This window comes from Sminthopsis crassicaudata, chromosome 5 (genome assembly GCF_048593235.1).
Source record: "Sminthopsis crassicaudata isolate SCR6 chromosome 5, ASM4859323v1, whole genome shotgun sequence".
NCBI classification, from domain to species: Eukaryota; Metazoa; Chordata; class Mammalia; order Dasyuromorphia; family Dasyuridae; genus Sminthopsis; species Sminthopsis crassicaudata.
Window position 1 is genome coordinate 307,874,978 of NC_133621.1, and position 24,627 is coordinate 307,899,604.

General features: G+C 41.7%; 1 pseudogene; it reads left to right on the forward strand.

The window, feature by feature from the left end:
• Positions 1–7,209: 7,209 nt before the first annotated feature.
• Positions 7,210–9,923, forward strand: LOC141544021 (transcription elongation factor SPT5 pseudogene; annotated as a pseudogene).
• Positions 9,924–24,627: the final 14,704 nt, after the last annotated feature.

Below are 24,627 nucleotides of genomic sequence, written 5' to 3' on the forward strand. Positions count from 1 at the left end.
TGCCCCCTATTTTATTTTCAATAGTACTTTATTTTCTAAATACATGTAAAGATAGTTTTCCATGTTCATTTTTGTAAGATTTTGTTTTCTGGATTTGTTTTCTCTTTCCTTCCCTTATACTCCTTCCCCAAACACCAAGCAATCTTACAAAAATTAATTATGAATAATTCTTTTAAACATATTTTCATATTTGTCATGTTGTACAAGAAAACTCAGACAATATAGAAAAACAATGAGGAAGAAAAGCAAACAAAGGTGAAAATACTAACCTTTGTTCCACATTCAGTTCTTTCTCTCTGGATGCAGATTAAACCCCATATTTTGAATAAAAGAATAATAGCCTTTCCAGACCTCAAATTAGAAAGCACAAAATTCTAAACTCTTTGCTACATTGTCTCAATTCCCTCCCTACCTAAATACATGTGCCTTCCTGATACTGTGGTTTCTGCCTCATGAAGAACTCCTATTAAGGAAAATGAGTGCCAGTAATGGTTTAAATTTAAAAAAAAATTAAAAGCAGAGCAATAAAAACTGAAATACTTAAAATCATTAATGGAATATTTGAGAAAACTGAGAATATCATATTAAATAATTAGAAAAAAACACATTATATAATAAAAAAAATGCTGAAAATGGAAGAAAATGTTTGCTAAAAATTAGATTCTGATCAACATATTATACTATGTACCAATCCCAATTTGTATGGAAGTTGAATACATAAGTCCATACTATTGAAAGAAAAAAAAAAGAAAGGAAAGAAGGAAGGAAGGAAGGAAGGAAGGAAGGAAGGAAGGAAGGAAGGAGAGAGGGAGGGATGGAGGAGAGAGGGAGGCAGGCAGAGAGGAAAAAAAGAAAGAAGAAATTTAGGAGAATCATGTCCATTATTTTCCTCAAATATGGGTGAGAGGAAAATCATTAATAAATAAAGGATATAGAAGATAATAAAAGAAAAATTAATTTTTATTACATTATATTAAAAGCTTTCTTGGCCAAAACACACATACATGAGGGCAGATAGAAATGTACAAAATGTATATCTTTGAAAAACTTGCCCAACTCTTGTGAAAGAGAGAAATGTAAAATTACATGAAAATAGAAAATAACACCAGCAATATTTATACTTTATAAAATAATTAAAATAGCTCGTAGTGCAGGCAAGATGGAAAGAAAAGAGGCTTGGAAACTTAATGGTAGACTGAATAATTAGTGGGTTAAAGAATAAATCACATAAAGAATTAATGGCTAGGAAAGAGAAGGAAAACAACAAAGTAACATATCAAAATGTCTAGGATTCAGTTACAACGTGTATTAGAAGGGGGAAAAAATCTCTCTCTAAAAATACACATCTTTGGAGAAAGCAAAAAAATAAAGAATTAATGAACTGGTTATATAATCAAAAATAAACATGAAAATCAAGAAATAAACCCCAAGTGAGACAGGAGAAAAAAATAATCTCTCAATGTGGATAAATTAGAAAATACAAAGACATGGGCAGCTTTGTGGGTTAGTAGATGATTGCTAGGTCCTGAGTCAGGAAAATCTGAATCCAAATATAGCCAGGAACACTGGCTATGTGTGCCCCTAGGCAAGTCACCTAAACAGTCTGCTTCCCTTTCTCTAGCTGTTAAATAAGGTTCATAATTACACCATCTTCCTACTTGTCTTGAGAGGGTCAAATGGGAAAGTGTAAAGCAGCACAATACCTTGTAGGCAGTAGGTCCTAAATCAATACTTGTTTCCTTCCTTCCCTAAAATGATAAATAATATCAAAGGTCTTCTTTGTAAAGACTTAAATGAATAGACCTTTAGAATATAAGACTTTTTAAAAGAGAAAAAAATCGATTTCTACTTCTAGTTCTAATCTTGCTCCAATTTCTTAGCGGGGTGACTCTAGGCAAGTCATTCTTTCAACCATCCTTTCCTTACCTGCAAAAATTAACAGGGATGGAGTATCACTAGATTTCTGGAAGGATGTAACAAATTAATTTACAACAAGTGTTTTGTAAACCTTTGGGGTTCATATGAATGTTAGTCATTATTATTTTATAGTTTTCTCCTTTCAATATTTTCTTCTGAAATAACGAAGGAACTATCCATTCAAAATTATATGATAACAAAACTAAAGATTCAAACAAATTGAACATAACTTACAAAAAGAATAAATTTTACATATGTAATTTAGATATTCTCTTTTTGTCTCAGAATTATATATAGTATAACTGTAGAATTTCCATCGAGATTCTGGGAGTTTTGTTCTTATAAATGAATGTTGTTATTATTTGACTTAGTTTCATGAGTTATGCCCCTGTAGTTTCATTAGATAAAGAGTTCTTTTGTCAGTTAACTTATATGGAATCTATTTATATTACCTTGTTGTATCTTCAAAGCATATATAATTTTATAGTATTTAATTTAAAATGGTTTTCTTATTCAAGTTCTTTAAGTGTTTAATATACCTTGTGTAAAGTCTGGCCTAGGTCCCCGGAGGCCTCAGGATCAGCCAGAGTCAGGATCAGTTAAAGTCCTTGGTCTTTAGTGGGGGGGAAGTGAAGCAAAAAGACAAACTGCCATGAGGATCCTGGATTCTCGATTTCAAAGTCACCAACTTCCTTCCTCCTAGTCAGGCAGCAAAGTGAGTCTCTGGCTTGTCCCTCTAATCCTTGCCTACAATTATCTTGCCATCATCCTCTTGAGGCAGAGTGACTCTGACCTCTCTCCCTCAGCCCTCCAATCCTTGTCTACCATTATCTCACCACCACACATCCAGCAAGCATCTATGGTGAGGAAAAGCATCACATCACCATCTCATCCAAATATATGTCTATAGCACTATTATCTCACATCAAATGGGTAATTAGCCTTAAGTGCTCTGCTGTCTGATTCAAGTACACCTTTTCACAGTTTCACCCCTCTACACCTAATGGACATCATGATGGTAGAGAAGAGGAAACCAAGCAGAGCAGTTACTGGCAAATGAAGAGAGGAAAGGAATTTGGAGCCCTCTAAAGAGGCAGGCTCTTGGAAGAGATTTTTGCTCTTCCAATCAGAAGTATTGAAATGAGCCCATCAAGATAAAACTGGTAACTCTGATTGTTTTAATTGAATTGGAATATTTCAGCACAGACAACATTCATGCAGGTAGCGTAAGAAGAGAAGTGCTTGAATGAGAGAAAACAATGAGTCAATTTCTATGATAAAGGCTTCGTACCAAAGATATGACATATATACTCATATATGTTTTGTCACTTATATGTATGGTTATCAATATTCACTCACATATAGGTTTATAGATTTATCTACATATAAATATAGGATTGATGACCATGCCCACTAAATAATTAGCCAAAAATATGAGCAAAGGGTTCTCCAAAGAACAGCAAAGAATTCATCATCATGTGAAAAAAAATTTCAAATCACAAATAAAAGACAAAATGAAGTTTTGCAAGAAAAAAGAAGGAAAAGGAAGGAGGAGGAGGAGATAGAGGGGGAAAGGAAATAGGAGAATGAGAAGGAAGAAAAAGTGCAAGAAGAAGAAAGAAGAGGAGGAGGAGAAAGAAGAGAAGTAAAAGGGGAAGAGCAGGAAGAGCGAAAGAAGAAGACAAAGAATAAAGTGTAGAGGGAGAGGAAAAGGAGAAGAAGGATAAAGAAGAAAAGAAGGAGGAGGAGGAGGAAATGGAGGAAGAGGGGGAGAAGAAGGAGAGGAAGAGGAAGAAGAAGGAAGAAAAGGAGAACAAGAAGCAGGAGATGAAGAGGAAGGAGGAGGAGGAAGAAGTAGATGAGGAGGAGGAAAAGAAGGAATAGAAGGAGAAGGAAGCGGAGAAGAAGGAAGAAGGAGAAGGAGGAAGAGGAGAAGAAGAGGAAGAACAAGGAGAAGGAGGAGATTGAAGAAGAGAAGAAAAAAAGAAGAATTGCATTAAGAAGAAAAAGGAGAAGGAGAAAAAAAGTAGAAGGAGTGGATGCAGAATGAGAAGAAGGAGAAATAGGAGAAAGAGAAGAAGAATGTCAGGAAGAAGTAAAAGAAAAAGAATTGGAAGAAGGAGAAGGAAGAGCAGGAGGAAGGAGAGGAGAAGGTGAAAGAAGAGAAGGAGAGGAATGACAGGAAAAAGAATTGCAAGAAAAAGGAGGAGGAGAAAGACAAGGAAAAGGGAGGAGGACTAGAGATGTAGAAGGAGGAGAAGGAAGAGGAAGTGGAGGAGAAGGAGGAGGAACAAGAGAAGAAAAAGGAGAAGAAGAACTGCAAGAAGAATTGTTTCTATTCTTACAAGATGATACATGTAACTTACAATAACATGCTCATTATTATGGCAGTAAAAAGTAATACACAGAGAGAGAGAGACAGAGAGAGAGACACAGAGAGAGAAAGAGACAGAGAGAGAGAAAGAGAGAGAGAGAGCGAGATGACACAGTGTGAATTGATTATGAGAGGATGAAATCTAAAATATAAAATACAATTGAGAAGTGGTTGAGGAAAGGACTGGAAGAAAGGGAAAGGGAGAGGAGGAATGGAGTAAATTATCTGCCACAAAAGAGATAAGAAAAAAACCTCTACAATGTAGGGAAAGAGGAGAGGGGAATAGGAGTAGGGAACTTTAGTCTCATCAAAATTGGCTCAAAAGAGGAGAAGAAAGAGGCAGAGGAAAAGGAAGAGGATGAGGAGCAAAGAAGGAGATGAAGAATAAAGAGGAGGAGGATAAAAAGGAGGAGGAAAAAGAGGAGGAGGAAGTAGAAAAAGAGGAGAAGAAGGAAGAGAGGAACAGAAAGAAGAAGTGGAATAAGAAGCAGAAAAGGAAGAGAAAGGAGGAGGAAGAGGAAAGGAACAAGGAATAGGAGGAGGAGGAAGAGAAAGAGGAGAAGGAGAAGAAAGAGAAGGAACAAGGAAAAGGAGGAGGAGGAGGAGAAAGAAGGAGAAGAAGAAGAGAAAGAGGAGGAAGGAGGAGAAGGAAGAGGAAGTGGAGGAGAAGGAGGAGGAACAAGAGAAGAAAAAGAAGAAGAAGAACTGCAAGAAGAATTGGAGGAAGGAGGAGAAAGAGAAACAAGTAGAAAGAGAAGGAGATGCAGGAGGAGGAGGATGAGAAGGAGAAAGAATAGAAGGAGAAATAGAAGTAGAAAGAATAGAAGTAGACATAAGAAAAGGGAAGAAGAACTTCAAGAAGAAGAAAAAAGAAAAAGAATTACAAGAAGAAGGAGAAGGAGAAAGAAGAGAAGAAGAATTGCAAGAAGAATTGCAAGAAAAATAAGGAGAAAGAGAAGGAAAAAGAAGGAGGAGGAGGAGGAGATGGAGAAGGAAGAAAACAGAAATCATGAGGGACTTAACAAGGGTTATCTGTTTGCATTCCTACAAGATGGTACTTGTAACTTATAATAACGTGCTCATTATTATGGCAGTTAAAATTATATATATATATATATACATGTATATATGTGTATATATATATATATATACATGTATATATATATATATATATATATATATATGAGAGAGAGGGAGGGAGGGAGATGGCAATGTGTGGATTGAATATGAGAGGATAAAATCTAAAATCCAGGGGTGATTGAGGAAAGAAGTGGGAGAAAGGGAAAGGGAGAGGTGGAAAGGAGTAGATTATCTGCCATAAAGATACAAGAAAAAGCTGCTCCAATGTAGAGAAAGAGGAGAGGGGAGAAGCGTCAAAATTGACTCAAAAGGAAATAACTTACATCAATATGGCTACACAATTCTATCAGCAAGCAGGAAGAGACAAAGATATGAGAAGGGGAGTGTGATAAAAGAGAGGGCATATTAGGTAGCAAAACACTTTTGAGAGGGACAGGATGAAGGGAAAGACAACAGAATAAACGGAGAGGTATAGAGTTAGCAAGAGTAATTATGAAAAGAATTGTGAAGCAAGTTTCTCGGATGAAAGCTTTACTTGGCAAATGAATAGGGAAGTGAGTCAAACTTGTTTAAAAAAAAATACGAGAGAGCCATTCCCCAATTAACTCATGGTGAAAAGACATGATCTATGCTCAAAGGGTCATAAGATCCTTTGACCTATAGAAATATTATTAGCAGCTCTTTTTTCAGGACAAAAAGTTGGAAATCGAGGGGATGATTTTTCATTGGGGAAAGACTGAATAAATTGTGGTATAGGATTATGAAGGAATATTCTTATTCTACAAGAGAAGAGAAAAATGCGGAAAGTCCTCCCTGAGTTCCAGCCCTGGGAAAGGTACTGTGTACCTAGTTAGAGCAAATTTCAAAGCTGTGGGATGATCAGTTGTGAAACACTTTGCTGTTCTCAGCAACAAAGTTACCCCAGACCAGTGTGAAGGACTGAAGACAAATGCTCTCTGTCCTAAGAGAAACTCCGATTGGGTCTGAACGCAGACTGAAGACTTTTTCTTAAACTTCCTTTTTTCCTTGAGTGGATTGGGGTGGGGGGTGGGGAAGAGAAACACACGACATTTATACTATCTTTGGCAGCATCAATATTACCGAAATGTGTTGCATCAATTCCCAGCAGCCTTCTAAAAAAAGGGTGGAGATGGGGAGAATGGGAGAGAATCTAGAAGTCAAAGTTTTAAAAATAAATGTAAAACATTGTTTTACACATATCTAAGTAAATAAGAATATTGCCCGCCCCTTCCCCAAATGGCAAACATTTGTGGAGTTTCTCTCCCTCCCTTCCTCTCCTTCCCACCCCAGCCCACCCCCCCCCAAGACAAGAAATTCTATACAGAACACACATGTCCATTCATGTATGTCCATACATCTACAGTCCTACAAACATATTCATATCGCAGGGACTTGGCTTGGATGATCCTTAAAATGGAGCCTTAATGGTCCCCCTGCCCTGGATCGCTCCAACTGGGAGGGGACAAAGGACTGGCCCATCCTTTCAGAATGAATCCATCCTGCTGCCCCCCTGCAGGTGGTATGACCCTTCTCTGAAGATGTGGATTCCCTGACATCGCAGGTGCCTCATGGGAGTATCTATAAGGAGCTGGTGAGCCACTGAGGCTCACTCATTCTTGCTGGAGCTCTCCTGGTGCGGCAGCAGCAGGAGCAGTAGAGGCAGCAGCAGAGGCAGCAGCAGCAGCAGCAGCAGCAGCAGCAGCAGCAGCAAGAGCAGCGGCAGCAAGAGCAGCAGCAGCAGCAGCAAGAGCAGCAGCAGCAGCAGCAGCAGCAGCAGCAGCAAGAGCAGCAGCAGCAGCAGCAGCAGCGATTAGGAGATGAAGGCCAGACAGTCTCACTTGAAGATGTCTCCGGGGGGCACCCGCAAGGGCCCCGAAAAAAGGGACGGCGAAACAGCGTCCAGAAGCAGGCAGAGGGCGGGAGCCGTGGCCAAGGCCAGGCGAGACAGGCAGCCAGGGCTGGGACAGTCTGGGAGTCAGAGCAGTCAGAGCTCAGGACACCCGGTTCCTGGTCCGAGTCCTCGAGGGAGTCAGAGTCCCGGGCCGAAACAGACTCTGGGTCCCAGTCGGAGTCCGAAGTAGAATCAGGGGGAAGAAATGAACCCAGGGAGAAAGAGGAGAACGGAAAGGAAAACGAGGAAGAGGAAGAGGAGGGGGAGGAGGCGGAGGAGGAGGAGGAGGAGGAGGAAGAAGACGAAGAGGAGGAAGAAGACGAGGAGGAGGAAGAAGACGAGGAAGAGGAAGAGCGGCCCAGGAAGAAGCCCAGACACCAGGGCTTCATTTTAGATGAGGCTGAGGAGGACGATGACGAAGGAGAAGAGGAGGAGGAGGAAGCCGAGTGGGAGGTGGGCGCGGAGGACCTCGCGGCCAGAGCGGGGCTCCCCGGCCCCGGCAGCCCTGAAGCCACCCCCCAGGAGGACTGCTCCGGGGCGCGGCGCCTCCAGAACGCCTGGAGGGCTGAGCGGGAGGAGGAGCTGGCCCAGTATTTCCTGCAGAAATACGCCAGGCCTGCGTGCAGGGAGGCCGGGCGCGGAGCCCCGCGGCAGCCGCCCGACCCCATCTGCCAGCAGCGGCTGCTCCCGGGCCTGCGGGAGCCCAGGCTGTGGATGGTCAAGTGCAAGTCCGGGCAGGAAAAGGCCGCGGCCCTGACGCTCCTGCGCAAGTTCGCGGCCTCCCGCGGCAGCGCCAGCCCCCTGCAGATCCAGTCCGTGGTGGCTCCCCACTACCTCAAGGGCTACGTCTATGTGGAGGCCCACAAGCTCGGCCACGTACTGGACGCCATCCGGGGCGTGGCCAGCCTGCGCCAGGGCTCCCGGGCCCCGAAGCCGGTGCCCCTGGAGGAGATGCCCGACGTGCTGAGGGTGCTGCGCCGCCAGGCCCCCAGCCTGCAGCCCGGGAGCTGGGTGCGCGTCAGGGCGGGCCTCTACAAGGATGACCTCGCTCAGGTGACCCGCTCCGAGCCCGGCAACGCCTCGGTCTTCCTCAAGATGATCCCTCGCCTCGACTACAGCCTGCTCCCGGCCCGCGGGGCCCCGACCCCCGGCTCGGGCAAGAGGAAGAGGCGCCCCAGGCCGCCCCCGAAGCTCCTGGACGCCCAGAAGATCCGAGCCCTGGGAGGAAAGCTGGGCAGGGACGGAGACTTCCTCCTCTTCCGGGGGGACCGCTACAGCCCCGAGGGCTTCCTCTTCAAGACCTTCCCCCCTTCGGCCCTGGTGTGGGAGGGCGTCAGGCCGGCGCTGTCCGAGCTGCAGCCCTTCCAGGAGCGCCCCGAAGCCCTGCAGGAGCTCGAGCTGCGCGTGGACGACGAAGACGGGGCGGCGGAGCGCCGCTTCGGGGCCGGAGACAGGGTGCGGGTGAGCGCGGGCGAGCTCATCCAGCTGCGGGGCCGGGTGCTGGGCGTGAGCGGCTCCCGGGTCACCATCATGCCCGAGCACGAGCTGCTCCGGGAGCCGCTGCAGCTGGCCGCCGGGGAGCTGAGCAAGCACTTCGAGGAAGGGGAGCACGTCCAGGTGCTGGCGGGCCGCTACCGGGGCACCACCGGCTTCGTCCTCAGAGTGGAGCCCGACTTTGTCCTGCTCCTGTCCGACCTGGGCCGCGAGGAGCTCCACGTGCTCCCCGGGGACCTGCGGCTGTGCCCGGACACGGCGGCCCCGGAGGACGTGTGGGGCCGGCACCGCTGGGGGGAGCTGGTGCAGCTGAGCCCCAGCACGGTGGGCGTCATCGTGGGCCTGGACGCCTGCGCTCTGCGGGTCCTGGACATGCACGACCGGGTGGTCACCATGAGCCGCCAAGCCGTCACCGCCAGGAGGGACACCCGCATGGCCGTGGCCCTGGACGCCCAGCACCACAGCGTGCGCGTCCGGGACTCGGTCACGGTGGTGGAGGGCCCGCGCTCGGGGCTCGAGGCCACGGTCCTCCACCTCTTTCGGGGAATCGCCTTCCTCCGCTCCAGGACGCTCCTGGAGCACGGGGGCCTGTTCGCCTGCAAGTGCCGCCACCTCCTGCTGGCCGGCGCGGTCCGGTCCAGCCGGGGCCGCGGATTCCCGGCAGGGGGCCCGGCTGCCGGCCCGAGCCCTCCCCCCGCCAGTCCCAGACAGCCTGGCCCCGCGGGCCGGGGGCGCCCGGCCTTGGAGACAGCGGCCGCCCGGGGGCCGGACAGGGGCTGGCGGGGTCGGGGCTCCTGGGGCCGTGGGGGTCGCCGTGGGCCTCCCCCACACAGGGGCCTCGTGGGCCAGTCGGTGCGCATCTGCCAGGGGGCCTACAAGGGCTACATCGGGCGCGTGAAGGACGTGAGGGAAAACTTGGCCCGCGTGGAGCTGCACTCCACCTGTCAGACCATTTCCGTGCATCCCCAGAGACTCGTCCCACTGGGCTCCGGGCGCCCCCCACTCTGGCCTGCCGCCTCGGACACTCCCCCCAGCTCCAGCTCCCAGACGCCCACCTACGACTCAGACTCCTCTGGCAGCTACAGTCCCATCCAGGCTGGGGGAGCTTGGGACCCCAGCATCGGGAACACCCCCTCCCGCCCATAGAACGAGCATCATCCATGATGGGGGTGGTGGAGGAGAAGGTGGTGATTGGGGGGTGAGGGTGCTGGTGGTGGTGGTAGTGGTGGTGGTGGTGAGGGAGGAGGAAGAAGAGAAGAGGGGGAGGAGGAGGAGGAGGAAGAAGAAGAAGAAAAGGTGGAAGAGGAGGAGAAACAGGAGGGAGGAGGAGGGAGGAGGGAGGAGGGAGGAGGAGGAGGAGGAGAAGAAGAAGAAGAAGAAGAATTAGAAGAAGAATTAGAATTAGAATTAGAAGAAGAATTAGAATTAGAATTAGAAGAAGATTTAGAATTAGAATTAGAAGAAGAAGAAGAATTAGAATTAGAAGAAGAAGAATTAGAATTAGAAGAATTAGAAGAAGAAGAGGAGGAGGAGGAGGAGGAGGAGGAGATGGAAGAACAGGAAGAGGAAGAAGAAGAGAAGGTGGAAGAGGAGGAGCAGGAGGAAGAGGAAGAGGAAGAGGAAGAGGAAGAGGAAGAGGAGGAGGAAGAGGAAGAGGAAGAGGAAGAAGAAGAAGAAGAAGAAGAAGAAGAAGAAGAAGAAGAAGAAGAAGAAGAAGAAGAAGAAGAAGAGAAGAAGAATTAGAAGAGGAAGAAGAATTAGAAGAAGAAGAAGAAGAATTAGAATTAGAAGAAGAATTAGAATTAGAAAAAGAAGAATTAGAATTAGAAGAAGAAGAATTAGAAGAAGAAGAGGAGGAGGAGGAGGAGGAGGAGATGGAAGAACAGGAAGAGGAAGAAGAAGAGAAGGTGGAAGAGGAGGAGGAGCAGGAGGAGGAAGAGGAAAAGGAGGAGGAAGAGGAAGAGGAAGAGGAAGAGGAAGAGGAAGAGGAAGAGGAAGAGGAAGAAGAAGAAGAAGAAGAAGAAGAAGAAGAAGAAGAAGAAGAAGAAGAAGAAGAAGAAGAAGAAGAAGAAGAAGAAGAAGAAGAAGAAGAGGAGGAGGAGGAGGTGGAGGTGGAAGAGGAGAAGATGGAAGAACAGGAAGAGGAAGAAGAAGAAGAGAAGGTGGAAGAGGAAGAGCAGGAGGAGGTGGAGGTAGACTAGGAGGAATAGTAAGAAGAACAGAAGGTGGTAGAGGAGGAGGAGGAGCAAAAAGAGGAGGAAAAGGAGGAGGAGGAGTAAGTGGTGGAAGAAGAGAAGATGGAAGAACAGGAGGAGGAGGAGGAGGAATTGGTGGAAGAAGATGAGGAGGAGGTGGTGGAGGTGATGGTGGTGGTGCTGGAGGAGAAGGAGAAGGAAGAAGAGAAGGTGGAAAAAGAGGAGGAGGAGGTGGAGCAAGTAATAGTGATGGCGATGGTGGTGGTGGTATTGGAGGAGGTGGAAGAAGAAAATGTGGAAGAGGAGGAGGAGGTGGAGGTGGATAAAGATGAGGAGAAGATGGAAGAGGAAGAGCAGGAGGAGGAGGTGGAGGAGAAAGTGTAGGTGGAGGAGTTGGAGGGAGACTAGGAGTAGGAAGAAGAATAGAAGGTGGCGGAGGAGGAGAAGGAGGTGGAGGTGGAGGTGGTGGTGGTGGTAGTAGTGGTACTGGTAGTGGTGAAGGAGGAGGAAGAGGAGAAGAGGAGGAGAAGGAAGAAGAGAAGGTGGAAAAAGAGGGGGAGGAGGTGGAGCAAGTAATAGTGATGGCGATGGTGGTGTTGGTGTTGGAGGAGGTGGAAGAAGAAAATGTGGAAGAGGAGGAGGAGGTGGAGGTGGATAAAGATGAGGAGGACAAGATGGAAGAGGAGGAGGAGGAAGAGCAGGAGGAGGAGGTGGAGGAGAAAGTGTAGGTGGAGGAGTTGGAGGGAGACTAGGAGTAGGAAGAAGAATAGAAGGTGGCGGAGGAGGAGAAGGAGGTGGAGGAGGTGGAGGTAGAGGAGGAGGAGGAAGAAGGGAAGGTGGAAGAAAAAGAGGAGGTGGGGAAGGTAGAGGTGGAGGTGGAAGAAGAGAAGATGGAAGAAGAGGAAGAGGAGGAGGAGGTGGAGGTGAAAGAGGAGGAGGATGGGGAGGAGGAGGTGGAGGTGGAAGAGGAGAAGATGAAAGAACAGGAGGAGGAGGAGGAAGAAGAAGAAGAAGAAGAAGAGAAGGTGGAAGAAGAGGAGGAGGAGGTGGATGTGGAGGTGAAAGAGGAGGAGGATGGGGAGGAGGAGGAGGAGGTGAAGATAGACTAGGAGGAGTAGGAAGAAGAAGAAAAGAAGGTGGCAGAGGAGGAGTAGGACGAGGAAGAGGAGGAGGACATAGAGGAGTAGGAAGAAGAGAAAGTGGAATAAAAAGAGAAGGTGGGGAAGGTCGAGGAGGTAGAAGAGGAGAAGATGGAAGAAGAGAACGTCGCAGAGGAGGACGATGTGGAGGTGGGGAAAATGAGGAGGAGGAGATGGAAGAAGAGAGGAGGAAGAAGAAGAGAAGGTGGAAGAGGAGGAGGAGGAATAGGAGGAGGAGGAGGAGGTGGAGGTGGAAGAGGAGAAGGTGGCAGAGGAAGAGGAGAAGGAGGAACTGGAGGAGGAGGATGGAGGAGGTGGAGGAGGTGGAGGTTGAGGAGTCGGAGGAGGTGGAGGTGGAGGTGGAAGTAGTATTGGAGGAGGAGGAAGAGAAGGAGGAGGAGGTGGTGGTGGAGGAGGAAGAGGAGGAAAAGGAGAAGTAGGGGAGGTAATGGTGATCATGGAAAAGGAGGAGGAGGAGGAGGTTGTTGGGGTGGAGGTGGAAGAAGAAAAGAAGGATGAGGGATTGGAGGAGTTTATGGTGGTGGTAACAAGAGAAGGAGGTGATTATGGTGGTGGTGGTAGAGGAAGAGAAGGAAGAGGAGGCAGCAGCACCAGGCACTGGGGCTCCTAGCATCCTGGGAGTGAACTGTGTTCCCTTTGTTGAAACTTTTGTTCTTGCTTCTTTGTTCTATTGCTGGAGGGAATGTAGGAGCGAGGAAAGGAAGTCTTTTACCATGCTCCTAGCTTCCTCTTTGGTTATCCCAAATTGTAAACATAAATCTTGAGCAATCTGATGATATATAGAATGAAATTCTTGGGCTGGCTGAATTAGAAGAGTCTTGGCTAACATGCTTAGAATGTTATCTGCTTTTGAATTACCATCAAAAATACGACCTGGAAGTCCAGTAAGAGAGTGGATATGCAAGATATAAATCTTACCTAGATGCTTTCTCACTTGCTCTTCAAGTTCCTTAGAGAGCTGATATATATTAGAGGCTACAAATTTTATTTGGCTGTGGCAATTCTTTGCACCACACCTACTAGATAAGCGGAATCAGATAGTATATTTATATCTCCTGGATAATAAGTGAGAGCTAGAAGGATTGCATACAATTCAGTCTGCTGAGTGGACTTCTGAAAGGAAGTTCTGACTCCTGATTTAAAATTGTCAGTAGAGTATACAGAACAAATGATATGTTTGGATGCATCTGTAAAGATGTACAGATATAGAATATCATATGAAATAATTAGAAAAAATGCATCATTTAACAATAATTGCTGAAAAACTGAAAAAAGAGTTCGGCAAAAATTAGATTCTGATCAACACATTATATACTATGTACCACTCCAAATTTGTATGGAAGTCGAATATGTCAAGTCATACCATTAAAGAAAGAGAGAAATAAAATTAGGAAAGCTAAGTCAGTTATATTCCTCAAATATGTTGCTGGGTAAACATTTGATTCTGATAAACATATACTACATAACACTCCCCATTTTCTTCAAGAATCTATCGCCAATTAGGGAATAGCCAGATTATCTTTAATGGAAACCCGTGTGTAAAATTTGGAGCTGTGGCCAATAAAATTGGCCACTCTGGGATGGTTTCACAGCATTTGTCATTGGTGCATTTGTATGAAAGGTGTATATCTAGTTAGGTCTTATCCCAGATAATTGTACTGCTCACTTAAAAGCCTTTAACAAAATTCTAAAGACAAGCACTGGGTAAGGAGTAAGGCTTTGTTCTGGTTGTGCTGGGAAGTTCACCCACTTTATCGCACTGTCTGCCTGATGAAGGACTGCTGTGGGTGCCTCTTTTGTAGCAAAAAGACTGATTTTCTAAGGGTTTTTAAATGACTCTTTGTCATTTGTCCATTCATATCTTTTATAAGGCTCAGCTAAGTTAACACTGGGCATTGAAAAGGCAAATCTTTTTTATATCCTCTTTATCTAGAGGGATAGAATAGAAACAAGTCTTAATGTCTATAACCCAAAGAGGCCATTCCCTAGGCAACTGAGTAGGAGATGGAAGTCCATACTGAAGAGTTCCCATAGTTTCCATTGTTGATTTACTTTTCTTAAATCATTCAACGTCCTCCATTTTCCAGATTTCTTTCTTACAACAAATACAGGGGAATTTCAAGGACTTAGAGAAGGTTATAAGTGTCCTTGGTCAAGTTGCTCCTGTACTGTATCTAATAAGGCCTGAATTTAATTGCTAACTAAGGGCCACTGTTCTATCAGTTTTCCAATGAATGAATGAATAGCTTTTCTTTTTAAATTATTTGCTCCAGATTTTATTTTTTCAAAGGGAAAATTGGTGATTTTTGTGGCTATATTTCCTATCCTGCTATTTTTATGAAAATATTACTTATATTATTCACTAGCTTCTTTTCTAATTCTCTAAGATATTCTAAGTAAAGTATCATGCTTTTATTCTATAGGGATAATTTTTTCTTTTCGTTACCTTTCATTTCTTTCTCTTGTCATTGCTATTGCCAATATTTCTAGAACAACAAAGATTAACATTTGGGAGAAGAAGCTTCCTTGCTTTACCCCTGAAATCCTTGGAAATCCTTCTAGCATTTCCCTCTTGAATAAAAATAATCTTGGGATTTAGAGATGTCCTTTCATTTCAACCATGTTCAAATGGTCTATGACTTTGACCAATATAGGTTTAAGCATAAATAAGTGTTATATTTTTGTTATAAGATGATTTAGGGAATACAATATCATTGGACTTGGAGATAGAAATTCTGGAGTTAACATCCTGCATGAGATCTTTAGTAGCTGTGTGATTTTGAGCAAGCCATTTAATTTATCTTAACATAGATTTTCTCATTTGTAAGATGAGAATAATGATAAACTTGTTTGCTCAGAGGAATATTTTTGCACAGAAATCACTATTTCCATACAGGTATAATGATCTGCAAAGAGGTAGTTATTTGTGAAGAGGTACACATCTTTACACAGAAGTAGTTATAACCATACAGGTATGATTATTTGCACAGAGGTGCAAGTATTTGTACAGAGGTACTTATATTTACACAGAGGTACTGTTATTTACACAGAGGTACAGTTATTTGTCCTGAAGTACAATTATTTACACAGAGGGACACCTATGTCCACAGAGGTACATGTATTTTAGCACAGATACACTTATTTGTGCAGAGCTATACTTTTTTTCCACAGGTGTTACACAGTGGAAGTACTTTCAACAGAGGTACCCTTATTTGAAAAGAGATACCCCTATTTGCAGGAAGATGACCTTATTTGCAGAGAGATACACTTATGTGCAGGGAGATGCCCTTGTTTGCAGGGAAGATGCCCTTATTTGCAGGGAGATACCCTTATTTTCAGGGAGATGTCCTTATTTGCAGGGAGATGCCCTTATTTGCAGGGAGATGCCCTTATTCGCAGGGAGATACACTTATATGCAGAGAAGGACACTTATTTGCAACAAAGAACACTTTTTAGCAGAGCGATGGTTATTTCCAGGCAGGTAAAATTATCTGAACAGAGGTAATTATTTGCACAGAGGTAGATATTTCCATAGAGGCAGAGTTACTTTCACAGAGGAACACGTTTTTCCGCAGAGGTACACTTATTTGTACAGAATTAAATTTATGTCCACAGAGGTAGTTCTTTACATACATATGTGATTGTTTGCAGAGTAGTAATTTGTACAAGTGTACATTTATTTCAACAGAGGTAACCTTATTTGCACAGATGTAGTTTCTTTTGTTTGTTTGTTTGTTTTTTTGTTTTTGCACAGAGGTACACTTATTTGGCAAGAGATAAGCTTATTTGCACAGAGGTATACTTTTTGAACGGAGACGTTATTTCCATTCAGGTATAATTATCTGCACAGAGGTGCACTTATTTACACAGATGTGCAAGTATTTCCACAGAGGTACTGTTACTTACACAGAGGTACAGTTACTACACAGAGGTATATGAATTTTAGCACAGATACACTTATTTGTTCAGAGGTATACTTTTTCCACAGGTGTTACACAGTGGAAATAATTTGAACACAGGTACCCTTTTTGAACAGAGGTACCCTTATTTGCAGAGACATGCCCTTATTTGCAGGGAGATGAACTTATTTGCAGGGAGATATCCTTATTTGCAGATAGGTACAATTATATACAGAGAGGTACACTTATTTACACAGAGGTACACATATTTGCAAAGAGGAACACTTTTTTGCAGAGGGATCGTTATTTCCATGCAGGTATAATCATCTACACAGAGGTAATTATTTGCACAGATGTACACTTATTTCCTCAGGAGTATAATTACTTGCAGAGAGGCAGTTATTTCCATAGAGATATAGTAATTTGCACAGAGGTACACTTTGTTACACAAAGGTACACTTACTTGCAGGGAGATGCCCTTATTTGCAGGGAGATACACTTATATGAAGAGAAGGACACTTATTTGCAATAAGGAACACTTTTTAGCAGAGTGATGGTTATTTCCAAGCAGGTAAAATTATCTGAACAGAGATAATTATTTACACAGAGGTAGTTATTTCCAAAGAGGCAGAGTTCTGTAACAGAGGAACACGTTTTTCCGCAGAGGTACACTTATTTGTACAGAACTATATTTATGTCCACAGAGGTAGTTCTTTACATACATATGTAATTGTTTGCAGAGTGGTAATTTGTACAAGTGTACATTTATTACAACAGAGGTAACCTTATTTGCACAGATGTAGTTTTTTGTTGTTGTTGTTTTGGGGGTTTTTTTTGTTATTTTTTTTTTGTTGTTGTTGTTTTGCACAGAGGTACACTTATTTGCCGAGACATAAACTCATTTCCACAGAGCTATACTTTTTGCCCAGAGACGTTATTTCCATTCCGGTATAATATGCACAGAGATATTTATTTGTAAAGAGGTACAAATCTTTACACAGAAGTAGTTATATCCATACAAGTATAATTATTGGCACAGAGTTGCACTTATTTACACAGATGTGCAAATATTTCCACAGAGGTACAGTTATTACACAGAGGTATATGTATTTTAGCACAGATACATTTATTTGTTCAGAGCTAAATACCTTTTTCCACAGGCGTTACACAATGGAAATAATGTGAACACAGGTACCCTTTTTGAGCAGAGTTATCCTTATTTGCAGAGACATGCCCTTATTTGTAGGGAGATGCACTTATTTGCAGAGAGATGCGCTTATTTGCATATAGTTACACTTATATACAGAAAGGTACACTTATTTACACAGAGGTACACGTATTTGCAAAAAGGAACACTTTTTTGCAGAGGGATCGTTATTTCCATGCAGGTATAATCATCTACACAGAGGTAATTATTTGCACAGATGTACACTTATTTCCTCAGGAGTATAATTACTTGCAGAGAGGCAGTTATTTCCATAGAGGTATAGTAATTGGCACAGAGGTACACTTTTTAAAACAGGGGTACACTTACTTGCAGGGAGATGCCCTTATTTGCAGGGAGATACACTTATAGGCAGAGAAGGACACATATTTGCAACAAGGAACACATTTTAGCAGAGCGATGGTTATTTCCATGCAGGTAAAATTATCTGAACAGAGGTGATTATTTGCACTGAGGTAGTTATTTCCATAGAGGCAGAGTTACTTTCACAGAGCAACACGTTTTTCCACGCAGATACACTTATTTGTACAGAACTATATTTATGTCCACAGAGGTAGTTATTTACATACATATGTAATTGTTTACAGAGTGGTAATTTGTACAAGTGTACATTTATTTCAACAGAGGTAACCTTATTTGCACAGATGTAGTTTTTTTGTTTGGTTTTTGGTTTTTTGTTGGCACAGAAGTACACTTATTTGCCGAGAAATAAACTTATTTGCACAGATGTATACTTTTTGCACAGAGACGTTATTTCCATTCAGGTATAATTGTCTGCACAGAGATAGTTATTTGTAAAGAGGTACAAATCTTTATACAGAAGAAATTATATCCATAGAGGTATAATTATTTGCACAGAAGTGCACTTATTTACACAGATGTCCAAGTATTTCCACAGAGGTACTGTTACTTACACAGAGGTACAGTTACTACACAGAGGTATATGAATTTTAGCACAGATACACTTTTTTGTTCAGAGGTATGCTTTTTTCCGCAGGTGTTACAAAGTGGAAATAATTTGAACACAGGTACCCTTTTTGAACAGAGGTACCCTTATTTGCAGAGACATGTCCTTATTTGCAGGGAGAAGCCCTTATTTGCAGGGAGATGCACTTATTTGCAGATAAGTACAATTATATACAGAGGGGTACACATATTTACACAAAGGTACACTTATTTGCAAAGTGGAACAATGTTTTGCAGAGGGAACGTTATTTCCCTGCAGGTATAATCATCTACACATCGGTAAATATTTGCAAAGATGTACACTTATTTTCACAGGAATATACTTACTTGCACAGAGGCAGTTATTTCCATACAGGTATAGTAATTTGCACAGAGGTTCACTTTGTTACACAGAGGTACACTTACTTGAAGGGAGATGCCCTTATTTGCAGGAAGATGCCCTTAATTGGAGGGAGATACCCTTATTTGCAGGGAGATGCCCTTAATTGGAGGGAGATGCCCTTATTTGCAGGGAGATGCCCTTATTTGTAGGGAGATACCCTTATTTGGAGAGAGGTACACTTATATGCAGAGAAGGACACTTATTTGCAAAGAGGTACACTTATTCGCAACAAGGAACACTTTTTAGCAGAGGGATCATTAATTCCTTACAGGTAAAATTATCTGAACAGAGGTAATTGTTTGCACACAGGTAGTTATTTCTAAAGAGGCAGAGTTGCTTTAACAGAGGAACACGTTTTTCCGCAGAGGTACACTTATTTGTACAGAACTAAATTTATGTCCACAGAGGTAGTTCTTTGCATACATATGTAATTGTTTGCAGAGTGGTAATTTGTACAAGTGTACATTTATTTCAACAGAAGTAACCTTATTTGCACGGATGTATTTTTTTCGGCTTTTTTTGTTGTGTTTTTGCACATAAGCACACTTATTTGCCGAGAGATAAACTTATTTGCACAGAGGTATACTTTTGATTCAGAGATGTTATTTCCATTCAGGTATAATTATCTGCACATTGATATTTATTTGTAAAGAGGAACAAATCTTTACAAAGAAGAAGTTATATCCATTCAGGTATAATTATTGGCACAGAGGTGCACTTATTTACACAGAGGTGTAAGTATTTGCACAGACATACTGTTATTTACACAGAGGTACAGTTATGACACAGAAATATATGTATTTTAGCACAGATGCATTTATTTGTTCAGAGCTATACTTTTTTCCACAAATGTTACACAGTGGAAATAATTTGAACACAGGTACCCTTTTTGAACAGAGGTACCCTTATTTGCAGAGACATGCCCTTATTTGCAGGGAGATGAACTTATTTGCAGGGAGATATCCTTATTTGCAGGGAGATAAACTTATTTGCAGATAGGTACAATTATATACAGAGGGGTACACTATGTAACACAGAGGTACACTTCCATGCAGGGAGATGCCCTTATTTGCAGGGAGATGCCCCTAATTGGAGGGAGATGCCCTTATTTGTAGGGAGATACCCTTATTGGGAGATAGGCACACTTATATGCAGAGAAGGACAGTTATTTGCACAGAGGTACACTTATTTGCAACAAGGAACACTTTTTGGGAGAGAAATCATAAATTCCTTACAGGTAAAATTATCTGAACAGAGGTAATTATTTGCACAGAGGTAGTTATTTCCATAGAGGCAGAGTTACTTTAACAGAGGAACACGTTTTTCCACAGAGGTACACTTATTTGTACAGAACTAAATTTATGTCCACAGAGGTAGTTCTTTACATACATATGTAATTGTTTGCAGAGTGGTAGTTTGTACAAGTGTACTTTTATTTCAATAGAGGTAACCTTATTTGCACAGATGTAGTTTTTTTTTTTCGTTGTTTTGGGTTTTTTTTTTTTTGGTTGTTTTTTTCTCAGAGTACACTTATTTGCTGAGAGATAAACTTATTTGCACAAAGGTATACTTTTTGCTCAGAGATGTTATTTCCATTTACGGATAATTATCTGCACAGAGATATTTATTTGGAAAGTGGTACAAATCTTTACACAGAAGTAGTTATATCCATACAGGTATAATTATTGGCACAGAGTTGCACTTATTTACACAGAGGTCCAAGTATTTGCACAGAGGTACTGTTATTTACATAGTGGTACAGTTATTACACAGAAGTATATGTATTTTAGCACAGATACATTTATTTGTTCAGAGCTATACTTTTTTCCACACATGTTACACAGTGGAAATAATTTGAACACAGTTGCCCTTTTTGAACAGAGGTACCCTTATTTACAGAGACATGCCCTTATTTGCAGGGAGATGAACTTATTTGCAGGGAGATATCCTTATTTGCAGGAGATATTTGCAGATAGGTACAATTATATACAGAGGGGTATACTATGTAACACAGAGGTACACTTCCATGCAGGGAGATGCCCTTATTTGCAGGGAGGTGCCCCTAATTGGAGCAAGATGCCCTTATTTGTAGGGAGATACCCTTATTTGGAGATAGGCACACTTATATGCAGAGGACAGTTATTTGCACAGATGCACACTTATTTGCAACAAGGAACACATTTTAGGAGAGGGATCATGAATTCCTTACAAGTAAATTTATCTGAACAGAGGTAATTATTTGCACAGACGTAGTTATTTCCATAGAGGCAGAGTTACTTTAACAGAGGAACACATTTTTCTGCAGAGGTACACTTATTTGTACAGAACTAAATTTATGTCCACATAGGTAGTTCTTTACATACATATGTAATTATTTGCAGAGTGGTAATTTGTACAAGTGAACATTTATTTCAACAGAGGTAACCTTTTTTGCACAGATGTAGTTTTTTTTTTCGTTGTTTTGGGTTTTTTTTTTTTTTGGTTGTTTTTTTGCACAGAGGTACACTTATTTGCCGAGAGATAAACTTATTTGCACAAAGGTATACTTTTTGTTCAGAGACGTTATTTCCATTCAGGTATAATTATCTGTACAAAGATATTTATTTGTAAAGAGGTACAAATCTTTACAAAGAAGAAGTTATATCCATACAGGTATAATTATTGGCACAGAAGTGCACTTATATACACAGATGGGCAAGTATTTGCACAGAGGTACTGTTATTTACATAGTGGTACAGTTATTACACAGAAGTATATGTATTTTAGCACAGATACATTTATTTGTTCAGAGCTATACTTTTTTCCACACATGTTACACAGTGGAAATAATTTGAACACAGTTGCCCTTTTTGAACAGACGTACCCTTATTTGCAGAGACATGCCCTTATTTGCAGGGAGATGAACTTATTTGCAGGGAGATATCCTTATTTGCAGGAGATATCCTTATTTGCAGGGAGATAAACTTATTTGGAGATAGGTACAACTATATACAGAGGGGTACACATAGTTACACAGAGGTACACTTATTTGCAAAGTGGAACGATTTTTTGCAGAGGGATCGTTATTTCCATGCAGGTATAATCATCTACACAGAGGTAAATATTTGCAAAGATGTACACTTATTTTCACAGGAATATACTTACTTGCACAGAGGCAATTATTTCCATACAGGTATAGTAATTTGCCCAGAGGTACACTTTCTAACACAGAGTTACACTTCCATGCAGGGAGATGCCCTTAATTGGAGGGAGATGCCCTTAATTGGAGGGAGAAGTCCTTATTTGCAAGGAGATGCCCCTAATTGGAGGGAGATGCCCTTATTTGTAGGGAGATACCCTTATTTGGAGATAGGTACAACTATATACAGAGGGGTACACATATTTACACAGAGGTAAACTTATTTGCAAAGTGGAATGATTTTTTGCAGAGGGATCGTTATTTCCATGCAGGTATAATCATCTACACAGAGGTAAATATTTGCAAAGATGTACACTTATTTTCACAGGAATATACTTACTTGCACAGAGGCAAATATTTCCATACAGGTATAGTAATTTGCCCAGAGGTACACTTTGTTACATAGAGGTACACTTCCATGCAGGGAGATGCCCTTATTTTCAGGGAGATGACCTTAATTGGAGGGAGATGCCCCTAATTGGAGGGAGATGCCCTTATTTGTAGGGAGATACCCTTATTTGGAGATAGGTACACTTATATGCAGAAAAGGACACTTATTTGCACAGATGTACACTTATTTGCAACAAGGAACACTTTTTAGGAGAGGGATCATGAATTCCTTACAGGTAAAATTATCTGAACAGAGGTAATTATTTGCACAGAGGTAGTTATTTCCATAGAGGCAGAGTTAATTTAACATAGGAACACGTTTTTCCACAGAGGTACACTTATTTGTACAGAACTAAATTTATGTCCACAGAGGTAGTTCTTTACATACATATATAATTGTTTGCAGAGTGGTAATTTGTACAAGTGAACATTTATGTCAACAGAGGTAACCTTATTTGCACAGATCAAGTTTTTTTTTTCATTCTTTTGGGGGTTTTTTTTGTTTGGTTTTTTTTTTTTTTGGTTGTTTTTTTGCACAGAGGTACACTTATTTGCCAAGAGATAAACTTATTTGCATAGAGGTATACTTTTTGCCCAGAGACGTTATTTCCATTCAGGTATAATTATCTGCACAGCGATATTTATTTGGAAAAAGGTACAAATCTTTACACAGAACTAGTTAGATCCATACGGGTATAATTATTGGCACAGAGGTGCACTTATTTACACAGATGGTCGAGTATTTGCACAGATGTACTGTTATTTACACAGAGGTACAGTTATTACAAAGAATTATATGTATTTTAGCACAGATACATTTATTTGTTCGGAGTTATACTTTTTTCCACAGATGTTATACAGTGGAAATAATTTTAACACAGGTACCCTTTTTGAACAGAGGTACCCTTATTTGCAGAGACATGCCCTTATTTGCAGGGAGATGAACTTATTTGCAGGGAGATATCCTTATTTACATGGAGATAAACTTATTTGCAGATAGGTACGATTATATACAGAGGGGTACACATATTTACACAGAGGTACATTTATTTGCAAAGTGGAACGATTTTTTGCAAAGGGATCGTTATTTCCATGCAGGTATAATTAACTACACAGATATAAATATTTGCAAAGATGTACACTTATTTCCACAGGAATATACTTACTTACACAGAAGCAGTTATTTCCATACAGGTATAGTAATTTGCCCAGAGGTACACTTTGTAACACAGAGGTATACTTCCATGCAAGGAGATGCCCTTATTTTCAGGGAGATGCCCTTAATTGGAGGGAGATGCCCTTATTTGCAGGGAGATGCCCCTAATTGGAGCAAGATGCCCTTATTTGTAGGGAGATACCCTTATTTGGAGATAGGTACACTTATATGCAGAGAAGGACACTTATTTGCACAGAGGTGCACTTATTTGCAACAAGGAACACTTTTTAGGAGAGGGATCATGAATTCCTTACAGGTAAAATTATCTGAACAGAGGTAATTATTTGCACAGAGGTAGTTATTTCCATAGAGGCAGAGTTACTTTCACAGAGCAACACGTTTTTCCACGCAGATACACTTATTTGTACAGAACTATATTTATGTCCACAGAGGTAGTTCTTTACATACATATGCAATTGTTTACAGAGTGGTAATTTGTACAAGTGTACATTTATTTCAACAGAGGTAACCTTATTTGCACAGATGTAGTTTTTTTGTTTGGTTTTTGGTTTTTGGTTTTTTGTTGGCACAGAAGTACACTTATTTGCCGAGAAATAAACTTATTTGCACAGATGTATACTTTTTGCACAGAGACGTTATTTCCATGCAGATATAATTGTCTGCACAGATATAGTTATTTGTAAAGAGGTACAAATCTTTACACAGAAGAAGTTATATCCATACAGGTATAATTATTTGTACAGAGGTGCACTTATTTACACAGATGTGCAAGTATTTTTTTTTTTTTAAGAAAGAAAAAGAACTTCCTATACAAAAATAGTGACAGCAGCTCATTTTGTGGTGGGAAAAAGCTGCAAACTGAGTGGAAGATTTGTGGAAGATAAATGCAAGGGAATATCACTGTGCTTTAAAAAATAATAAACAAGTTGATTTTTAAAATTAAGGGAAACATACAGGAACTAATGCTGAGGGAAGAGCAGAGCCAGGAGAATATTGGGGTACAGCAAAATTAGTGGAAGAGTAAACCTGAATGACTAAGCTCTTCTGAGTTACAGGAAATTTCAAATTAACTCTGAGGGACTTCTGAAAGAAAATGCTAACTACCTGCAGAGGGAAAATTGATATATGGAAGTATCTATTGTATGGTTTCACACATATATCTATAATAAATGTTGACCTTTTCTAATGTGGGTTGACAGGGAGAGGGAATGACAACTGGGAACTGAATATGCAAGCAAAAAATAATATTTAATTTTCCCATTTAATGGAAATGGACCT